This window comes from Lethenteron reissneri, chromosome 26, assembly GCF_015708825.2.
Source record: "Lethenteron reissneri isolate LAM-NWPU_2019-01 chromosome 26, ASM1570882v1, whole genome shotgun sequence".
Taxonomy (NCBI): Eukaryota; Metazoa; Chordata; class Hyperoartia; order Petromyzontiformes; family Petromyzontidae; genus Lethenteron; species Lethenteron reissneri.
Window position 1 is genome coordinate 3996194 of NC_083804.1, and position 15639 is coordinate 4011832.

The 15639-nt window shown below is 47.3% G+C and overlaps 1 protein-coding gene across 1 annotated transcript in view; it reads right to left on the reverse strand.

Moving 5' to 3' along the window:
* LOC133347511 (synaptotagmin-1-like) overlaps positions 1–15639 on the reverse strand; it is a 303405-nt gene that overhangs the window by 198111 nt on the left and 89655 nt on the right. Inside the window, exon 2 of the mRNA XM_061559832.1 lies at positions 9162–9209. The gene's annotated coding sequence lies outside the window, so the exon portion shown is untranslated. The remainder of the gene's footprint in view (positions 1–9161; positions 9210–15639) is intronic.

The window sequence follows — 15639 nt, forward strand, 5'->3', positions numbered from 1 at the left end:
GGCGGGGTTTGCCACCAACTTTCCTCCTAGCCTTCTCGAAATTCTAAAGAGAAACGCCACCACCGCAGAGCGCATCGCCGCGAGGGCTCGGCGGGGAGTAAAAACACGCGCAGGATGCCCGTGCTGCTTTTGTCGTCTCATTTCAGACATGACGCTCCGAGCATTTGCGGTGACGACCAGTTGGGTATGGACAGAGCCGGATTATCCTCGTAGCACAAGTAGCTACATATGTAGTAGCTACATGTGTAGTAGCTACATGTGTAGTAGCTACATGTGTAGTAGCTACTTGTGTAGTAGCTGCATGTGTAGTAGCTACATGTGTAGTAGCTACATGTGTAGTAGCTGCATGTGTAGTAGCTGCACGTGTAGTAGCTACATGTGTAGTAGCTGCATGTGTAGTAGCTGCATGTGTAGTAGCTGCATGTGTAGTAGCTGCATGTGTAGTAGCTACATGTATAGTAGCTGCATGTGTAGTAGCTGCATGTGCAGTAGCTGCATGTGTAGTAGCTACTACATGAGTAGTAGCTGCACGTGTAGTAGTTGCATGTGTAGTAGCTACATGTGTAGTAGCTACATGTGTAGTAGCTACATGTGTAGTAGCTACATGTGTAGTAGCTACATGTGTAGTAGCTACACGTGTAGTAGCTACACGTGTAGTAGCTGCATGTGTAGTAGCTACATGTGTAGTAGCTGCATGTGTAGTAGCTGCATGTGTAGTAGCTGCATGTGTAGTAGCTACATGTGTAGTAGCTGCATGTGTAGTAGCTATTACATGAGTAGTAGCTGCACGTGTAGTAGTTGCATGTGTAGTAGCTACATGTGTAGTAGCTACATGAGTAGTAGCTACATGTGTAGTAGCTGCATGTGTAGTAGCTGCATGTGTAGTAGCTACATGTGGAGTAGCTGCATGTGTAGTAGCTACATGTGTAGTAGCTGCATGTGTAGTAGCTATTACATGAGTAGTAGCTGCACGTGTAGTAGTTGCATGTGTAGTAGCTACATGTGTAGTAGCTACATGTGTAGTAGCTACATGTGTAGTAGCTGCATGTGTAGTAGCTACATGTGTAGTAGCTACATGTGTAGTAGCTGCATGTGTAGTAGCTACATGTGTAGTAGCTGCATGTGTAGTATCTGCATGTGTAGTAGCTGCATGTGTAGTAGCTACACGTGTAGTAGCTACACGTGTAGTAGCTACATGTGTAGTAGCTACATGTGTAGTAGCTGCATGTGTAGTAGCTGCATGTGTAGTAGCTGCATGTGTAGTAGCTACATGTGTAGTAGCTGCATGTGTAGTAGCTGCATGTGTAGTAGCTACATGTGTAGTAGCTACATGTGTAGTAGCTACTTGTGTAGTAGCTGCATGTGTAGTAGCTGCATGTGTAGTAGCTACATGTGTAGTAGCTACATGTGTAGTAGCTGCATGTGTAGTAGCTACATGTGTAGTAGCTACATGTGTAGTAGCTACATGTGTAGTAGCTACATGTGTAGTAGCTGCATGTGTAGTAGCTGCATGTGTAGTAGCTACATGTGTAGTAGCTACATGTGTAGTAGCTACATGTGTAGTAGCTGCATGTGTAGTAGCTGCATGTGTAGTAGCTACATGTGTAGTAGCTGCATGTGTAGTAGCTGCATGTGTAGTAGCTACATGTGTAGTAGCTACATGTGTAGTAGCTACATGTGTAGTAGCTGCATGTGTAGTAGCTACACGTGTAGTAGCTACACGTGTAGTAGCTACATGTGTAGTAGCTACACGTGTAGTAGCTACACGTGTAGTAGCTACATGTGTAGTAGCTACATGTGTAGTAGCTACATGTGTAGTAGCTACACGTGTAGTAGCTACATGTGTAGTAGCTACATGTGTAGTAGCTACACGTGTAGTAGCTACATATGTAGTAGCTACATGTGTAATAGCTACATGTGTAGTAGCTACATGTGTAGTAGCTGCATGTGTAGTAGCTACACATGTAGTAGCTACACGTGTAGTAGCTGCATGTGTAGTAGCTACATGTGTAGTAGCTGCATGTGTAGTAGCTGCATGTGTAGTAGCTACACGTGTAGTAGCTACATGTGTAGTAGCTGCATGTGTAGTAGCTACAACACGTGTAGTAGCTACACGTGTAGTAGCTACATGTGTAGTAGCTACATGTGTAGTAGCTACATGTGTAGTAGCTGCATGTGTAGTAGCTACACGTGTAGTAGCTACACGTGTAGTAGCTACACGTGTAGTAGCTGCATGTGTAGTAGCTACACGTGTAGTAGCTACATGTGTAGTAGCTGCATGTGTAGTAGCTGCATGTGTAGTAGCTACACGTGTAGTAGCTACACGTGTAGTAGCTACATGTGTAGTAGCTGCATGTGTAGTAGCTACACGTGTAGTAGCTACATGTGTAGTAGCTGCATGTGTAGTAGCTACACGTGTAGTAGCTACACGTGTAGTAGCTACACGTGTAGTAGCTACATGTGTAGTAGCTACATGTGTAGTAGCTGCATGTGTAGTAGCTGCATGTGTAGTAGCTGCATGTGTAGTAGCTACATGTGTAGTAGCTACATGTGTAGTAGCTGCATGTGTAGTAGCTACACGTGTAGTAGCTACACGTGTAGTAGCTACATGTGTAGTAGCTACATGTGTAGTAGCTACATGTGTAGTAGCTACGAGCCCCGCGCTTTCAAGGGCCCATGCGCTAAATGCTTTCAAGCTATCAATTCCGGTTCAGTGATTCTGCACTTGCTCTAATACTATAGTACTACACCGCCTTCAACTTTTACGAATGACTGGGTGTTTAAGGTTAGCGATTTGTCGTATTATCTGGCTGTATAGCAAATGAAAAAATACAATTACTTTACTATGCAAGTCAAACAAAATTCTATTTTAATATTTATGTTTAACATTTTATTTAGGGCCCCTTAATAACATAGGCTACATGCCCCGCACTAGCTTAATCCGGCACTGGCTATGGATAACCGATAACCTTCAGTATTTATCATCATCATCGTAATCGTTCCACGGTAAGTCCACCGCTGAAGGAAAGCTTCCACGAGCAGCTGTCGACTCCCTCACTTCCCCGCGATGCGATCGTTCACGGAGCACCTCCTACAAGCGTTGGGGTGTCCCTACGAACCTGGCTACCCGGGTTCGATTCCCGCTCACGGCAAACACCAGTGACGATTATCCGAACCGGTCGACAGTCGCTATCTGATGGGGGATGATGCCTTCCACGGTGACAGATTTGAATTTCCACCGCTGGCTTCACAGGCTGCCTCACTCAGTGCTCGTTCCAGTGGCGGGGTGGTTTGAATTTTGTGATTATGGACGCGTTTACTGCGGACATAGAGCATTCTAGATTTGAAGCTTTCGTGACTGCAAAGACATAGAGCATGTTAACACGGCGATAAATAGTAAAGTACATAATAAATTAAAACATATATCTACACGGGCCAAATTATGTTCACGCCATATGAAAGAGTCACCTCGCTGAATGTATTCGTATGCTCATTTCAGAAGTCTCAAGGCATCTCGCCGCGTCTCGCCCGCTTTTTTAGTCAACAGAGGCAATGAATAATCCCGAGCGCGGCTTCGAATGCCCGTGGCGCGGGCGACAAGGGGCTGGGTGGGTTGCACGTGCCGGCTTGACCGGCAGGGGTCCACCGGAGGAGGCAAATCGAGAAGGGAATTGTTCTGGCTGCCACCGAGCAAAAGTTATCCTTACATATCAATACGAGTGATATCATTATTGATTGGTCCTTTGTCAATGCCGCGCTCAATGAGCGCCGCTGTGTCGGTCGCGGGGGGGAGTTTGAGTATCACAAAAGAGAAGGCTCGGGATGGACATGCTGCTACTGGGCAGTTGGAGGGCAGTCGCCCACCAGCAATAACGGAGGGCAGAGAAGCGACGATCACAACAACGAGCGGAGCGTCGGGCGAATAAAATCCAGCAAGTTGGCACAGTAGGGGGGTACAGCTGGTGGATCTGCCAGTCATCTCGGTCAGTCAGTCAACCCCGTGGCACCTGGGCAGTGACGGCCCGTGACGTGCCCACTAGGTGGGGCTGTTGTGAGTGACCTCTGAAAAGATGATGTTCTAATTAAGGATAACCTCGTCATTTATTGGCCTTCCCGTGAAAGTTAAATCACTTTCTTATCTACCAACGGTGAGGCATCTATATACAATACGGAACAAAGCAACAAAGCACTCAAACGCTGTCCCCATGACCCTCAAGTTCCACACGACACAACCCATTTCAACACGGCCACACGCCTAGAGAGTGTAGGCTGACCTGCTCTATTTGCACAGTGCCACCTCGCGTCGTGACATCGTCTCAGTACAGCCGCGGGCGCCTTATTCACCGCCCTAAATGGGTCTCAAACGGCGTGGCTACAATGCGAAGCTCATCGCAACGAAGGAAGCGGGATATCTCTCACTCCTCGGACGCCTTCAAAGCCGCCCCGAGACTTCCCTGAGGCACAAATCAGACTGTGGCGTTGCAGCGGTGTCTAATACGAACAACTTAAAATGTTATCTTCATTAAGCAATTCATGTTGACATAATGTTTACATTTGTATTGTATTAAACACAACAACAACATTCGTTGAAAAGTATTTTTTTTATGAGAAAAATAATTTCTCATCTCCAACTGCTTGGTGGGGCGGCTCCCCAACGCCCCTAGTGGACGAACCGCGCCTGCTCCTGGGTCTGTCCCGAGACCTCCTCCTGGGTCTGTCCCGTAACCTCCTCTGGGTCTGCCCCGAGACCTCTTCCTGAGTCTGTCCCGAGACCTCCTCCTGGGTCTGTCCCGAGACCTCCTCTGGGTCCGTCCCGAGACTTCTTCCTGAGTCTGTCCCGAGACCTCCTCCTGGGTCTGTCTCAAGACCTCCTCTGGGTCTGTCCCGAGACCTCTTTCTGGGTCTGTCCCGAGACCTCCTCCTGGGTCTGTCCCAAGATCTCCTCTGAGTCTGTCCCGAGACCTCCTCTGGGTCTTTCCCGAAACCTCTTCCTGGGTCTGTCCCAAGACCTCTTCCTGGGTCTGTCCCGAAACCTCTTCCTGGGACTGTCCCGAGACCTCGTCCTGTCAGCGAGCCTTCGACCATTTCACGTGGCCCCAAAATGCATCTGGCCTGGAGCAGGCGCCGTGGTGATGAATGGCGGGCATTGGTATTGGTTTGAGAAAACTTTTACGGCTCGTCAGTGTGGGGTGGTGAAGGTTGTGGGTTGTGGGGGTTCAGATCTCACTTGCCACTGACTGATGGTGGCCGTGCTTCGGAATCAAATTCAGGTCATTGGGTTCACTGCTCTCGCTTTCCGAATGTTAATACGAGTAGTGATAACCGCGATTAAGTTGAGGTCAAATTATCCAGCTGAATCAAGGTGGTGTCCATCTCCGATGGGGACTTGGCTGTAAAGCCAGTCATGCAACATCCACATTCTCATGGCAGGGCCATAGTCGCACTAACGTCGGCTTTCCCCGGAAGCTGATAATTATTTTATTGACGATGGTTTGGTGGGGGGGGGGTAGGGGGATTCCGGGCTCGTGTTAACTCACAGGATTTGAACACGCAACCTCGTTGCGTGCTGAACGCGCCATTTGGCCAGATGTAATCATCACAATAATAACATCACACCAATAAAACACTAACTCCATAATATATATATTTGGGGGTTAGTTCGCGTAAACATAAATGTGTCGTTCAACCCGCCACCACTCGATACGGCCAATTAGTAAGGTTTATAGATGATATTGGTTGCAAAAACCCACGAACCTCACAACTAGGATATATCAACACACACGAACAATACTTGGTACTGATGTACCAAAACATGGCTTTACAAATTCGAAGAAGTTTCTCAAGGATAATTTCACGAAACATTTTTTTTCAAACTTTTGATTCCAAAAGCAACGAGAACTTCACACTCTTTGCTTCGCTGTACACATTACCCAACGTGCCCTCGTGAGCAATGCAGGTCATGTGACCACTCTTCCAGCGCCACTTACTTTAATGGAGTTTTTTTTCTTTCTGCCAGGCAAAACTACTGCGCATATTATTATTATTACTCGTTAACTTTAAATGCCACGGACGATTCACGTTGTATATTTGACAACGAGTTAAAAAGCACCCAGTGCGCAGCTTACCTAGTCGGGGCCGAGCAAAAGGTGGGAAGATAATTATTTTTTTTGTTTTAAGTGAATCCGCGGGCACGACGAGCAGTGTGAGAAAATATTTAATTCGCCTACTTGCTCTCTCGGCTCGCGCAAGTCCGTGCCTTTACTTGTCACCGCTTATTAATATAGATTCCAATAAACCACTGAGGCTAAGTGGCAAATGGACCAACGGCATGGCTGCACACACATAAATGCATTTAACAGTGAAATGTTACAAATTGAATCTGTGTATGAATTTATACGCATCCGGCTGTTGAAAAATAATGAGACCTGCACGAGAGGTGTGTGATTTTTTTCTTTTCTTTTCAAAATCGCTTTGCTGGTAGGTTGGATGTTGACCTGTTTTGGCAGGGGGAGAAATTGTGAATTGAAGGGTAGAAATGTATCAGGGTTAAAGTTCAAGGTGAGTGTGGGGTGATGCTCATCTCTGTGGCCCGAGAGCCAGGGGAACAAACCACTGTTATTATTTTATCAAATCGGAAAGGATGGGATAGGCTGAACTTATGACATTCAGCCTCTTAAGTCCAGTGTTCTGCCAGCATCGCAAGCTATGATATTCGCAATCATTATCATTGGTCAGGCTTTTTATTTTTTGTTCTTATGGCTGACGTTGATATAGAGCAGAAACTATAATTTTACATCGAGGTGACAGAGGCAGATATTTAATTGGTCGGTCCAGGTACGTGGTGGGGGACCTAAGACCGGTTCAGATTTCGTTCAGCACAGATGTCAGCCATGGTTGGGGATTGGAACTCGGGTCACTGAGGTTATCGTACAGTGTGCGAACCACCGTGTACCCCCCCCCCCCCCCCCCCAGCCTCGCGATTCATGTAAAAAGTAAAAATCTGCTTCTGGGACTGTCATAGAATACGCATCAGAGCCAACTCCAGTGGTTTAACTCGCAATTAGACTTCCCACTGCTCTTTATCCACCCCCCCCCCCCCACGATTCCCCACTGTTGTGATGGAAATGAACTAGTACTGGAACATCCTTGGGTCATTAGCGTGGGTCATTATCAACGCATGGTGAGACATCATTGCGTGGAGTTACATGGCAAATAGTGCACAACATACAAGTGAGCTTGAATAAGTAGACAGAAGAAAAACATGTATCTTTTTAGATTAAAATGTTAAGATCAACATTGCACGTTATTTGTTTCAATGGTCACCCTCTACTAAAATACTCTTGCCCCAGTAGCAGTGGCCCAAACGCTTTCTAAAGTGAGCAGCACAGAAGCCATATTGGTTGGTCCAGAGGCCTTGACTGCACCACTGCCTTCACAGCCTCATCACTCTTCTTGGTTTCTTTCGGTGAAGTCACGTAGAAGGGAAGTAATAAAATAATAAAAATAAAACATAATAAAATAATTCTCACGACGTTTTATTATGTTTTATTTTTATTATTTTATTACTTCCCTTCTACGTGACTTTACCGAAAGAACCAAGAAGATGAATCCCTGCAGTCACGAAAGCTTTAAGCCTCATCACTGCCGTGCCACCTACCACGGTACAACTGTTTTCGTTGGCCCGCACCGATGGGAGCTTGAAGGGGCTTGGTTTGCACTCTGTGATGGATGCTCCAGAACGTCCCATTATCCAAGCTTTTCCATCACGTTACAAATGCGATTCCTGTACGCTTTATGCCCTTCAGTTATAATTACGGCACCAAACAGATGCCCACTTTTCGGGATAGGATCTTGTCATTGATTTATTGAGTGAACTGTTCCCTCACTTACCCCTATGACGGCTGATAGGCGCTGGATTTCTTCTCGCCTGTCATCTAAAATAAATCTCTCAAAGACAGCGACGTTGGCTGGAGTTAAAGTATCAACTGGCCAACGACTTCCATTGTCATCTCAAACGTGCTCATGTCCCGATTACAGACATTGCACCCACTTGTAAGCACTGCCACCGTACGCACATTCTGCCACCATATTACAACGTCGCTGTTCATTACACGTCGCCTGTCTTCACACTGTCAAAGTACAAAAAGATAAAATAACAGCCCGCTGCTCTTCTAATGTGCAGTGTGTGCAAGGGCGCCACCATATTTGATCTCGTGAATCATCTGCCATCTAGTGGCCGAAATCTTGAATAAAATTTGCACACGAGTTACAAGGATAAATGCCCTATTAATTACGCAACTTTTACCAATTTAGGTAAAATTTGAAAAGTAAGGTTTTTGGAGGCCTCGGGCAAAATGCCAGATGAGGCCTCATAAGAAGGCAACTTCTGTGGTCCGCCTGGCCTTGAGGCCCAGGGAAAACTCTCCAATGTTCCCTCCTCCATCCCCTCAATCCTTCCCCTGCAGTCCTGCTTTAAAGGAAATATTGTAAAATGTGTTGAATATATATGTATTAAAATCAACAGTGACATCCGTGAAAATGATATAATGTGATTGATGATGTTGACGGTGGTGTAACTTCATGCACCTGAAGTACAAACTCGGCATGCACATGACGGGAACCAGACCAGACAAAATGACAAGCACGGTTGGTTTTGACCCAGCTGGTGATAGTAATTTTAGACACCCCAGAATTATAATTATGGTGATTGATGATGCTGATATCTTATGTTTAATAATTGTAATGTGAACGCACGACTGATGATACAACACACTCATTCACTTTGCTTTTTTTATATTCGTATATATATATTTTTGTCCGTGTATGCATTGCATATCAGATTATATATTGTTCTCATAACCTTTTAATGCATTTCAGCCGTGCACACTCCAAGCAATTTTTCATGAGCCCAACGTTCAACTCGAATGCGCTTCATTCACACTCGTGATTCGCAAAGTTCCATGAAAAATTCATCTGACATTAATTTTGAAAGCGGCACGGTTTTCATGCGCGGCGCAGGAGACACACGGTGGGGCAAGGCGGGGTGCATCATGAGGCAGTTCCCCCAAAACTGCTCCCTTCTCTCATCTCCCTCTCCCGTGGTGTCAATAACACAACAACAACAACAACAACTTGAAGGCCTTGGTGGTTGAATTACTCACCACGTGTTCCACCGATGCACAGCTTCTCTCAGAGACGCCACGGAAACCCTGCAACAACAATAATAACAAAAATAACATCATCAGCAGGTGCCGTTTTCGATCTGTAGGTTGGCAATCACGTCCTTTCAAGCTTCCATATTTTCTGCCTCCCTTCTCAGCCCTCTCATGCATCATGCCCACTGCGGTGGACGGCTATGATTTATACGACTGCTTTGAAATGACACGAAAACATTTCAACATATTTGCGGTGGGGGTTCCTCCTTTGAGTCTTCAAATAACATTAAACACAAAAAAGTGTTGGTTTGCATTTTAAATAATTCATTCATGAATGCCTCAGACGGTCTCTGCATAATAATGATTTGGAGTTGATCCTTCTTTGATGTCATACATCCACGTTTTTCATGGCCTACCTTTTGCTTTCTTTTGCTTCACACATTCCCCCTTCCATTATTAAGAGGCATCTTCCCACTGGAGCAACTCCGCGTGTCTCCTGCAAATGCCCCCACTGTGCATGCGGCACTAGTTGTTAAAATGCCGATGCTTTAAATGGAAATTCTTCTTTTTTAAACTTCCTCATTAAGTTCATCCTTCCGGTCCAATTTATTTTTTCATTCTCCTCTAATGCCACAATTCAAAGCGCTGCAATCTGTTCCAATTGCCTTTAGTGAGAGTCCATTCACGCCCATCACGTGACAACAACAACAACACAATTATTACATCTATATATAGGTAATAATGGAGGTGGCGCTGTGGTTAGCTCAACGCGTCATGAACCCAGTAACCTCAATTCAATCCCCGTCCATGGCCAACATCGATAACCCAGGCCACTCTCGCGAAATGAGACGATCCTTGTCTCGTGAGTTCTCACCTGCTTCAACAAAATAACCTCGAGTGATAGGGAGTGATATCCTGGCCACCTCCCTCCCCTTTACCAACCCACACTGACCAGGCTAAGCAACCTCCGTGATCCGACACAGGAGCAAATTGGGGGGGGGGGGGGGTAAATTACCAATGTTATTATTACGATTATGATTAAAAACGAGACTTGTGTGTGGTCTACAGCGATGTCCCACCAATTATTTCAGGGCAGGGAGCGTGAATTCCCTCTTAAAATGGAGACAATGACCCAGAGATCCGTCATCTCCCGTTCGGTCGTGTCTGTGACACGAGTGTGAGAAAACTGAGCAGAGGTCGGGGAAAACAATGAAATCAGAAGTAATTAAGGAGGTAAGGGGCCGTCCATAAATGACGTCACGCGATTTTGGACGATTTTTGACTTTTTGACCCCCCCCCCCTCGTCACACGGCGTCACAAAAAGTCAGACCCACCATTAAATATGACGTCACAAAGCTCTGCCCCCCCCCCAAAACCATATTTCCATTTTGAAATAAAACATGCTTCAAATCGCTTTAAACTATTGTCATTGTAGTGCGTATTTAATGTGGCGCTGCACTCTGATGTTGTAGGAGAAAACATTTATCAAAAAGGCTATTTAATTAAGTAGAACGTGCTGTCTATATTTATTTAAAGTTGCGCATTTTTATGTGACGTCACATTTATCCCCCCCCCCCCTCGCCACACATCGTCACAAATGTCTGACCCCCCCCCCCCCCAGGTGTGTGACGTCATTTATGGACGGCCCCTAAGAGGACCACAGTGCCGAGCCGTAGGTTTCAGTCGCGATCTGTGACTGTGCCCCCTGGTGGTCGCGGGTGGCTCTGCTGCCGCCAGGTGGCGAAGTCCACGACGTTACCAGCTCAGGAGAGATGCGGCAAGCGGCCAGTTGGGGCCCCCAATATTTTGATTTGTCTCGCACGGTCGCACCCCAGGGATATTATATATCGCGGCTCCTCTTGCCTAATCGTATCATTAAGCATCTTCATAAAAAAAAATAAACCGCGTTTTAAAACACATTCCTGCCGAGGGAGCTGGTAGGAACGTTGGGTTGCTCGGTCAATGGCCAGGGTCAACGGCGGCGTGGTGTATTCCGCAAATATGGCCGACTGTGAGGGCGGGCACAAGCCGGCGTGAGTAGGTTAAATGTTGAGTTTTATAAGGGCACCACGGGGTGACCAGCTCCTCCCCACCCAGCCCCACCCCTCCCACCCCCCACCCAGCTCCACCCTCCTCACCCAGCCCCACCCCCCCACCCAGCCTCTCCCCACCCTCCCCTCCCCACCCAGCCCCTCCCTCCCCACCCAGCCCTTCCCCACCCTCCCCTCTCCACCCAACCCCACCCCTCACATTTTTGGATGCACGACGGACGGACACAATAATCCCCTGTGGGCTGGTGGAACCAGTGGGTTCCTACCAGTATAAGCTTATTGTTCGTTTGCACTGTTGTTGAAAACAAATCGCGTTGGTTGTCAAAGGGGACCCCAACTCGTTTTTTTGGCTACCAGGTGGGGGGGGGGGGGCAAGGCACCCCCTGTCCCCACGCTCGTTACGCTATTGGCTGCTGCTGATTGTGACGTTGTGTGTGACGTCACCTGCTGTGCAAGGCGCACACGCAGCAGTAAAACTGCACGCGGTACGAGATGGACGGCACCGCAGTCGCAAGGCCGCGTGGAGTTCAAATTCTAGCCAGGGATCTATTCAACTCGTCATCTCTCTGAAGGTCAATGGAATGCATTCCACTCTGTTGGAAGGTAACATTGTCCTATTGAAAGACTGTCCCCTTCCATAAGAATGTGGGGTTTCTATGAGTGTTCGAGGGTATGCTATGCAATTGATTCGGAGCAAATTCACGTAAACATTCTTCCTCCACTTGTTCGTCTTTTGTTTGTAATCACCGCCGGCACTGAGTGGTTTACAACTTCGCACATCAAAAAAGGTCACTGCTTCCAAGCGCACACGTCTGCATTTGGGATTTATGGTTGCAGCTGTGTTGTGGAGTTTATACCTCGACGACTACCCTTATTGATTATTATCATTATTATTCATAACGAGACCTTAACGCCAACATCAAAGCCACGTATTCCCCAGTTAGGATTAGAGAGCAGAACGGAGAGCGTTGTTAGCGAGCGCCTACGAAGGGCAGCGTCGCGCAGGAGGATGCCTGGATTGTGTGGCAAGCCACCGCTCCAACTTTCTTTGTCTCCCCGTCGTTGATGTTCTCACACAGCGCCAGCTACGAGGGATGCGCTCCACATTTTCAGATTTACAGTGAGGGAAAAAAGTATTTGATCCCCTGCTGGTTTTATACGTTTGCCCACTGACAAAGAAATTATCAGTCTATCATTTTAATGGTAGGTTTATTTGAACAGTGAGAGACAGAATAACAACAAAAAAATCCAGAAAAACGCATGTCAAAACTTTTATAAATTAATTTGCATTTTAAGGAGGGAAATAAGTATTTAACCCCCTCTCAATCAGAAATATTTCTGGCTCCCAGGTGTCTTTTATACAGGTAACGAGCTGAGATTAGGAGCACACTCTTAAAGGGAGTGCTCCTTAATCCCATAGAAAATCTGTGGAGGGAGCTGAAGGTTCGAGTTGGCAAACGTCGGCCTCGAAACCTTAATGACTTGGAGAAGATCTGCAAAGAGGAGTGGGACAAAATCCCTCCTGAGATGTGTGCAAACCTGGTGGCCAACTACAAGAAACGTCTGACCTCTGTGATTGCCAATAAGGGTTTTGCCACCAAGTACTAAGTCATGTTTTGCAGAGGGGTCAAATACTTATTTCCCTCATTAAAATGCAAATCAATTTATAACATTTTTGACATGCGTTTTTCTGGATTTTGTTGTTGTTATTCTGTCTCTCACTGTTCAAATAAACCTACCATTAGAATTATAGACTGATCATTTCTTTGTCAGTGGGCAAACGTACAAAATCAGCAGGGGATGAAATACTTTTTTCCCTCACTGTAATTCATAACAATCGGGAAAATGAAGGCCAAGATACGACGCTTTTGGACGATTCGATTATTTTTGTTCTGGTTTGTTCAGCGAAACAATGTCACGAGTACTCTCTGGTCACTTGCCCACCGAACCACCCCCCACCCACTCCCCCCACACCTCTACTCCATATTCTCCTGCTAGCACCGTCGTCTGTCCCAGTTTGAACCCAAGACGGACGCCAGCAATTCGCGGCTGTGTGCACTCGCCGCGGTCCGTAGTCGAACCTCATCGCAGACACTTGCCAAGTTGTCGCATGCCGGGCACGCAACCACTCCTAACGGCTCACAGCAACCGCGGCGGCTCTACGCAGCTCGCCCGCCCGACCGACCGACCGCCGACCATGCCCGCGGCCTTTCCACTCAGCACGCGTCCAGGCGAGAAAAGCCGGCGGCGTTGTGTTTCCCTTCTCCGCCGCTGTGGGAAGCCGGGAGGCGCGCGCACACACGCACACACAGGCCACCACGTCACACACGTAGCTGGAGCGGCTTCTAAACCAATCTGGGAGCGGCAGCCGTTTGCCGCGCCTTTTATTGTCATCGTCCTCGTCTCAAATTGCTTTCTAAATGCGGAGGAAATTACCCTCGATTCGAGGCAAATGCCACTCTCGCTCGGTTCAGGACTAATTGTGTGGCAATTTTTTTTTTTAATCTACGAAACTGAAAATAACTGTGTGTTGGCGTTTTCAGATCGCTGCCACCAGCTCATTACAATATTTTAATGTGGGGAGCGGTGGTGTAGTGGTTAGCGCACTGCGCTATAAACCCGACTTTCCCCGAGTTCGATTCCCGCTCACGGCCAACATTGGTGACGAATACCTGAACCGATCCTGGGCCTCCCCTAGGTCGACTCAGCCGCAAATGAGTACCTGGTGCGGTGTGTAAATATCGCCACTGGGGAGACAAAGGCGGCCGGGTGTATTGCTGGCCACCCACCCCCTCGTGTGTCACTCCGGCACTTGCCCCAACAGTCTGTTAAGGCTATACGGGGGATCTTTGTTGTTTTGTTTTCAGGTCGCCGCTAGCCAACCCATTAAAATATTTTAGAGACAAACGCCCTCAATTCTCACGAAGCGTTTTTCAAAATAATACAAAGCAGCGGTACAGCGGTAGCAAATGCGATGCCATTCGATGTGAATTGCGGCAATTTGTTGTTATCATTATAAGTTATTGCGGTGGAGTTAATTTTCATATTCCATTCGGCTTGCACCGTTAGCTGAGCATTTCGAGATAAGTGAAAAGGTCGTGAGTTCAAAGCACAGTCAGAGGTGAAGTTGGCCCATTACTCCTCCACATTGGAGAAAACGAGTTCTAATTTGAGGGATGTAAACAGTGGTTGCCCTTGTGGAGAGAAAGTCTCCTGCCATGGGAATGTGGAATTAACACCGCAGCTTCAAGGCTTGCCAATGGAAATGAACACCACGTCAAAGTGTGTTTGATACGAGACTGACTCTTGGGTTATTTGCATCTATTGAGCCCTTTAAATGCCGACTCAAACCACATTAGACCCGCCTCCCTTACCTCTTCTGTGAAGGCTCTAACTTTTTTTCATCTGGCCTACTTCGAGATATTCTCACTTTAATATTCTTATATCTGCCCTTTCAGGCACTCTTTCATCTTCCCTGCGTCGTCCCCACCTCGCAGCATTGCTCCGATCCAACCACCGCTCCCCAACATTTCCCCCTTTGCGGTGGCAGTGGCATCTCTGTATCGCATGCCCTTCCCCCAAACTCCACGCGTGGCGGCCCGCCTCAACTCTCTCCTGCCTCGACTCTGACCGCCAGCTCGCTCGCTCGCACGCCTCCTCCCTCACTCGCGGAAGGCACCGCCGACACGCTTGAAACAACCGCACCCCCATTCCCGCTCCGACCACGCCCGCGATCTTAATGGCCCCTCCTCCATTTGCCCTCTCAGACTGACCGATAGCGATTGAAGGGTAAGTCACAGAGGGAGGTGCAAAATCCACTTTCCGAGGCGTCAGAAAAAAATGTACGGCAACGCAATATCCCACTTTACCCTCCCCTTACAGTTGTGATTGCTCGAGCGAACTCGTGACCCAACTGTTCAGCAGCGACACGCACAGCTCTGTGTCAATCCACTGCTGGATGAGGGCCTCGTCACGAGGAGGTTCTTTGACCGTACTTGAACTACGCTGGTCGGTGCGGGCTCGCAAAGAAGGGGGGCATAGTTCTAGATTTGAAGCTTTCGTGACTGCAAGGATTCATACTCTTAGGTTTTTTTGGTAAAGTCACGTAGGGAAAAAAATAATAATAAAAATAATAATAGAAATAATAATAAAAATAAAATAATAAATCACGACGTTTCGGAGGCAACACAAGTCTCCGTCATCAGGTGGGACCGTCACAGCTGAATTTACTGTATCAAGTGAGTAAAAAATCCAAGAGACAAGCCCTTAAATACAAGTTAAGGCGGGGAGGGGGAGGGGCTTGTCTAAATGTGGTAGCCAGGGGTATGGCCGGATGGTCCTGGGGAGCGGGGCTAAAAGAGAACAATGGTGCACATCGGCTCATGGTTGTGGCCAGTGTTAGCTGATAATAAGCCTAAAAGTAAGCAACACTG